The sequence below is a fragment of the Condylura cristata genome, unplaced genomic scaffold, assembly GCF_000260355.1.
Source record: "Condylura cristata isolate star-nosed mole 26May11 unplaced genomic scaffold, ConCri1.0 scaffold00017, whole genome shotgun sequence".
Lineage (NCBI taxonomy): Eukaryota > Metazoa > Chordata > Mammalia > Eulipotyphla > Talpidae > Condylura > Condylura cristata.
Window position 1 is genome coordinate 29,124,278 of NW_004567118.1, and position 7,526 is coordinate 29,131,803.

The following is a 7,526-nucleotide window of genomic DNA, read 5'->3' on the forward strand; positions in this document are numbered from 1 at the left end:
AGCCAGTTAAGGAAATGTAGGCAGCAAGTGTCCAGTCCTTGAGTAATGGCTTTTTTAACTTTTGCTTAACAACCTTGGAAATAGCAAAATTCTTAAAAATTTTGTCTTTAAGTTCTGTTCTTTCCTGGCATTGTTCCAGGACCCTTCCTGTCTCATTTCAGAGACCCTGTTCTTAAACGCCAAGGACAGGTCAGAGGAGAGATACAAGATTGGCAGGAACAAATGGTTCTTCCAGAAGCTTGTAATTTTAGGTATTTTGTTTCAGTCATTAAAAATGTCCAAAAGAAATCGAAACAAAAAAGCAAAACTTTTGTGTATCAAAGAACATAAGCAACAGAGTTAAAAGATAATCCACAGAATAGGAGAAAATATTTTTGCAAGTCATGTATTTGATAAGGATTTATGGAAAGAACTCCTGCAACTTAAAACAGACAAGCAAAACAAATCCAATTTAAAAATGGACAAAGGGGGCCCTCCCTGGTGGTGCAGTGGGTTAGAGTGCTGCACTGTGAAGCTAGGCTAAGCAGAGGCAGCTTCAGTGTGAGTTTGACCCGCCATCCCCAGGTGATACGCAAGGTGCAACAGATCTCTCCTGATGGCCTGCTGTCTCCCGCAGCTCCCCTCAGCAGTGTACTTTGTCCATCTGCCTATTCTTCTCCCCACTGTGTCTCTGGTGAATCCTCTTGCTGCCCCTGCACCTCTGGCTGTACCCCATTTCTGTATGTATAAATAAATAAATCTTTTTTAAAAAATGGACAAAGGGGGCTTCCGAGGTGGTGGAGGAGTTAAAGTCGCAGCGCTATGAAGCTATCAGCAGCCACTGAAGCATGAGCTCCATCCAGGACCAGGGAGCTGATCACAAGGCACAGCAGACCTCCCCTGTCTCACCCACTGCTCCCCTCAGCAGTGTATTTCAGTCAACCTGCCTGTTCTGCTCCCACTCTGTCTCTAGTGAGTCCACTCACCAGCCCCCTGACTCCATATCTCTGGCCTGTATTTATGCATACATAAATACATCTAACAAAAACAAAACAAAACCCAAGAACTAAGTCAAAACATTTTTAAATCATCTTCCTTGTGCTGCCTCTGGAGGCAGCAAGAGTCTCCCATCTAGCTTCACAGCTGCCCTTAGACCCCCAAGCAAGTCCACAATCCTCAGCAAAGAACCAAGTTCACTGGCCCCAGTCAGACAAATATGTCAAAATTAAGTGTAGCTGGAGTACACCCAGAGGCCTTGACAACAGGGTACATACGGAAGTTCCAGGGCCAAATCTTGATGCCCATCGTCAGTTACAGGAACAAGGGAACCAAGCAAGGCTGCCCAGGGGCATCGCAGATTCCAGGTGCACAGCATCAAGCAGTGGGGAGCACCGCTGTGTGCCAACTTTACTGTGCCCAGATTGCTGAGGTCTCCCCAGGAGCCCCAGAGGCATTGTGGAAAGGGCAGTGCAGGGGCCACTGAGCCCCCAGTATGTGGAGATGGAAGGTCACAGGCCCTTGCAATTTAAGTCAATCTCATCCTAAAAGTGATTTATTTAACAATCAGTAACATTTCCACAGAAGAATGAACCCTGTACCCTCCCTGGTGGCACAGCAGGTTAAATCACAGAACTAAGAAGCTAAAGCCACTTCAGCATGAGTTCAATCCCCGCGCCGGAGGTGACCCACATGGCGCGGCAGAAGCCCCCTGACCCGCTGCTGCTCCCTCAGCAGTGTACTTTGTCTGTCGGCCTGTTCTGCTCCCCGCTCTGTCTCTGGTGAATCCTCTCACTGCCCCTGCACCTCTGGCCTGTACCCCAGTTCTGTATGCATAAATAAATAAATCTTTTTAAAAATCTACTGAGCTAGCACAAATAGAAGTATTCCTACAGAGGCCAAAAATGAAGTGAAATCAGGAAGTTCAGGAGATAAGGGAGGCCTAAAGGCAGCTTTTCTCCCCAAGAGTTTGTATGAAATGGAGGAAACCTTGGGTTTTACCCAGGTAGTTTTTTTCTGGGATGCTGGGAGTGGAGACAAAGTTCAGAGCTCATCCGAAACAGAGGGAGGTTTCTGCAGAGTTAGGACCTCCTCTAGCCTCTATATAAAGGTACACAAAAACAAAAGCAAAAACCCTTTTCAGGGAAGGAGGGAGCAAGGGAACTTGCCTATGTAACTAAGAGGGGAAAAGGTCTCTACTGAGAACTTAAACCACAAGCCAGCCTTTCTATGCTTTGTGCCTAAAATCATAGAGTCTGAGTAGCCCAGGAAAACCTTAACAGAATGCAAAGCGTTCCTAGGTTGGTAGTATACTGAGGAGCCAGGTAAAAGCAAGTACTAATTCTCTCTAGAGGTATGCACTTCAGTTAAGGACTCAAAGTTCTCCCACAGATAAAGTTCCAAGGTAAAAGAGCACTTCACAATCTTCACAATCTAAAGCTATAAACACACAAGCAAATAAGGCACCATGAAGCCAGGAGACATGAGACTGCAGAACTGCACCTACAAAGACCAGTGTTCCTCAGAGCCAGCTGGGGCCAGAGCAGAGAGAAAACAAAAGCACTATTATCAATTATTCTTTATTTAAAATGTTATCTCTTTCATCATGGATTTTAGAGTAATCATGATTTAAAAAAATATTTTGTACCTTAATTCTGAAATATCTTTTAGCCTTTAAAATTTGTGCCTGTGGAGCCTCCCTGGTGGTACAAGGGGTTAGTTCTCAAACCCACAAAGCCATTAGCAGCCCCTACAGCATGAGTTCTACCCCTGGCCCGAGAGCTGACCCACAGGGTGCAGCAGACTGGTCCTGTCTCTCCCACTGCTCCCTGGAGTAGTGTATTTCAGTGGATCTGCCAGTTTTGCTCCCTACTCTGTCGCTGGTGAGTTCTTGCACCGCCCCCCTCTGGCCTTTACCCCAGCTCTTAATGCAAAAATAAATAAATCTTTAAAAGTAAATAAATATGGAGTTTTCTGTGACTGGAAAATTGGGGAGATGCTTGCTGGTATGACGACTTCATCCCTTTTTCCTCCTTGAAGTCCTTCAGCAAAATGTTTAGACCCTTAAAAAACAGAGGGATGGTAAATGGTGAAAGATTTATGTGGTCTGAAGAGAAACTGGAGTTTTAAAAAAAACAGTGCATGGAAGCAAGAAGTATTACATTTCAACAGAAACCTTTAAAACCAATGTCAGCTCCCTCTACCACTAAACCAACAAAATTCCAGATGGGTTGCCCCATTCTGGGTCCCAGAGTAAGGCAGATAACACAGGATGTAGATGTTGCCAACCTACAGTCAGAAACAACCTTTTCTGTTTTAAATCAGGTGTTCAGACCACCTCTTGAGTGGCACATTAAAAAAAAATTTGTTAATAGCTTATTTTTACATCATTTTGTGCATTTTCCATCTCAGTTGTAATCCTCATGGATTTCCCATCACCAAATCACCCATGTGCCATCACCATAGTCCAGTGCACTTCCTCCCCCACCCCCGTTTTTTATCCCATTCCCCACTCCACCCCGTAAAATGTCTCTGGTATATAGTTGTTTATTATTCCCCCCTCCCTGTCCTTAATTGAGTAGCACATTAAAAAAAAATTATTTAGTTATACATACAGAACTGGGGGTATAGATCAGAGGCACACAGGGGTGAGAGGATTCACCAGAGACAGGGTGGGGATTAGAACAGGCAGATGTACTGAAATCCACTGCTGACGGGAGCAGTGAGCGATATAGGAGAGAGCTGCTGTGCCATGTGGATCAGTTCCCTGGCCAGGGATTGAATTCATGCTGCAGTGGCTGCGGAGAGCTTCATAGTGCCACTAGAGAGGCCCTGTAGAAAATTGTTTTTTTCCACAAATTGACTATATATACCAATGAAGAAATGCTGAAAATACAGCATCTGATATAAAAAAGATCATTGTGTAGGTTTAATAACCATGCAGATGACAGAAGAAAGTCAGTGAACTTGAAGATAGATAAACTGAAATTATCTGAAGGAAAATGAATACATCCCAGGAGCAAAATAAAAGATGTCCACCATACATGTTATTACTAGAAGAAAAGGAAAGAATGGGGCGGAAAAAATATTTGAGAGAATAATGTAAGAGTAATATCTGTAAAAAGAATTTATCTGTAAAGAGATAAATTTACAAAATAAAAATCAGTATTAAAAATAGGATTAAATAGTATTAAAAAGAGGGCCTCCCTGGTGGAGCTAAACCCCATCCCTGGTGGGGTTAAATCTCAGCATGATGAAGCTATCCACAGCCACTGCAGCATGAGTTCGATCTGCAATCAGGGAGCTGACCCACATGGCACAGCAGACCTCTCCTGCCTGCCCACTGCCCCCCTCAGCAGTGTAATTCAGTAGATCCACCTGGCCTGCTCCCTACTCTGTCTCAGGTGAATCCTCTCACCCCCTGTACTTCTGGCCTACACCCCAGTTCCTAGATGCATAAATAAAACTTTAAAAAAAGAACATACTAATAAATGAATAAAGAAGTTATGCTGTACTGTAGGTAGATAGCAGAAAGCATACAAATGATAAACAAAATGGCAACATCACTCCTGAAACAGATAAAAGTTAGATACTATAAATGGCTTTACTTAAAAATAAGCTCACAACAAAAAACAACTTACCAAAACTAAGTCAAGGAGAAATAGAAAACATGACTAATCTTAGAATTAATTAAGGAATATGAATCAGTACATAATAACTATCTTTCCCACAAAAAGAACATTCAGTTAGCTGGCCCTGACCAGTTCAGATGAATCTTGCCAATTATTCAGAGAACAGATTATTCCATAACTCTGAAATAACAGAAAATTATGCAATAACTCCAAATATCTTTTGTGGCTAGCAAAGCCTGGAGGTAGATAAATTCATAAAATTTCAAATTCATTTATAAGACTATTTAGCAAATTACACATAGGAGAGGAGTTACAACCATAATTTGAAAAGTTTATTTAAAAAATTAACACATCAGACATCATGGTAAAACAATGAAAGAGTTTTCTTTTTAAAAATCAAGAGCAGATACACAGGTGACCCACATGACACAGTAGACTTCTCCTGTCTCATCTGTTGCTCCCCTCAGCAGTGTATTTCAGAACAGCTGCCTGTTCTGTTCCCTACTCTGTCTCTGGTGAAACCTTGCACCCCCTTCTGGACTACACCCCAGTTCTTGTGTGCATAAATAAAAACAAATCTCTTAAAAAAAAAAAAAGCAGATAGGATGTGTTTTTCTCCTAGTCAAGGACTTGAGTAAATTGTGTCAACCCAAGTCTTTATTCAAGCCCTTGGGATACAGGAAATAAAAGTTGTATTTTAAAGGAGGAAATAAAGTTGGCATTATGTATACATGATAATGATTATATATAAAACAAAATAGCTACCTATAAATTAGAGAGATTACAAAATTTGCTGAATACGGCCCTCCCTGGTGGCACAAGAGGTTAAAGCTTAGCACTATGAAGCTATCCATTGCCACTTCAGCACAAAGTAATAGAATCATTCATTCTAGAAGTTCATTATCTACTATATAGTGTTCCAACTCAGCAATTCTGTCTCTAGGATATACACTAGAGAAAGTGTAAAAACCCAGTCAAATATGCATACTAGACTGGTACAAGAATTATTTTTTTAAAGATTTATTTATGCATACAGAACTGGGGTATAGGCAAGATGTGCAAGGGGTGAGAGAATGCACCAGAGTGGGCAGCAGAACAAGCAGATCCACTGAAATACACTGCTGAGGGGAGCAGTAGGTGGGTCAGGAGAGGTCTGCTGTGCCATGTGGATCAACTCCAGGGCTGGGGATCGAACTCATACTTAGTGGTGTTAGCTTCTTTTTTTTTTTTTTTTTAAAGATTTATTTATTTATTTGTACAGAACTGGGGTACAGGCCAGAGATGCGGAGGGTGAGAGGATTCACCTGAGACAGCAGGGAGCAGAACAGGCAGATCAACGAAGTACACTGCTGAGGGGAGCAGCGGGCAGGTCAGGAGAGGTCTGCCTCGCCATGTGGTCACCTCTGGGGCAGGCGGGAATCGAACTCATGCGGAAGTGGCTTAAGCTTCGTAGTGCAGTGCTTTAACCCGCTGTGCCACCAGCGAGGGCCCAGGCACAGGAATACTTACGGTCATGATGGTCATCAATAGTAGCATGGACAAAATATATTTAAACAAGGCCATACTGTAGTAAAAATTAATGCATACCTATAAACCTCTAACATAGATGAGTCACTGTAATCACAAAAGGTGACAAAGGTGGCATTTCATTTATGATTTCAAGATAATTGAATATTGGGGCCTCCCTTGTGGCACAGCAGCAAGCTATCGCCACCACTGCAGCATGATTTTTTTTTTTTTAAAGATTTGTGCATACAGAACTGGGGTACAGGCCAGAGGCTCAGGGGCGGCGAGAGGCCTCACCAGAGACAGAGTGGGGAGCAGAACAGGCAGATCTAAGAAGTACACTGCTGAGGGGAGCAGTGGGCGGGTCAGGAGAGGTCTGCCACGCCATGTGGTCACCTCTCGGGCAAGCGAGGATCGAACTCTTCGGGAAGCGGCTTTAGATTCTTAGTGCTGTGCTTTAACCGCTGTGCCACCAGGGAGGGCCAGCAGCAGCATGATTTTTATCCCCAGCCAGGGAGTGCAGCAGACCTCACCTGTCTCCGATGTTCCCCCTCAACAGTGTATCTCAGTAGACTGCCTGTTTTGTTCCCCACTGTCTTAGTGAATCTTCTCACACCCCACACCTCTGGTGACCCACATGGTGCAGCAGACCCACTGTCTCTAGTGAATCTTCTCACACCCTGCACCTCCGGTGACCCACATGGTGCAGCAGACCTCTCCGGTCTCACCCACTGCTCCCCTCAGTTTATTTCACTGGATCTGCCTATTCTGCTCCCCACTCTGGTGAATCCTCTCACTACAACCCCACATCTCTGGCCTGTATCCCAGTTCTTATATGCATAAATAAATCTTTTTTAAAAAAATGAATGTATGCATAGCAGTCTATAAAGAAAAAATGATTAACACAGCTCAAGACTGTCAAGTTCTTCTGGGAAGAGGCAGCTTTCATAATGTATTATTTTACTAGCAGAGGGTATTGTTGGTTGTTTTATGGAGAAATACCAGTTGAAATGATATAGCAAAGTCATAGTTGTTTCTTCAGGGATCACATCAGCCAGTGCCTTGATCTTGGACTCTCCAGCCCCTAGAACTCTCACAAGCAAACTGGTTTTTCACAATGCAGGCTGCAGCATTATTCAAGTTCAAAACAGTATATAATCCCATTCTTACTAACAATTTCCATCTAATTCCCTATCTGTCCACATGACAGATTGGCGGTTTGCCAATTACCAATGCTAGCTGAAAGTGCTGGGATTTGGGAGAAGTTATTTCCTTCTACAGTGCTTGTAATCATCTGTAATGAACTTATCCATTTTATTAAAAGTTCTTTCAAGACAAATTAAGATCTGGATTATATATGTCAAAATAATACCATCTATATAGTCTTTGTGATAGATTTTGGCTTCCTATACT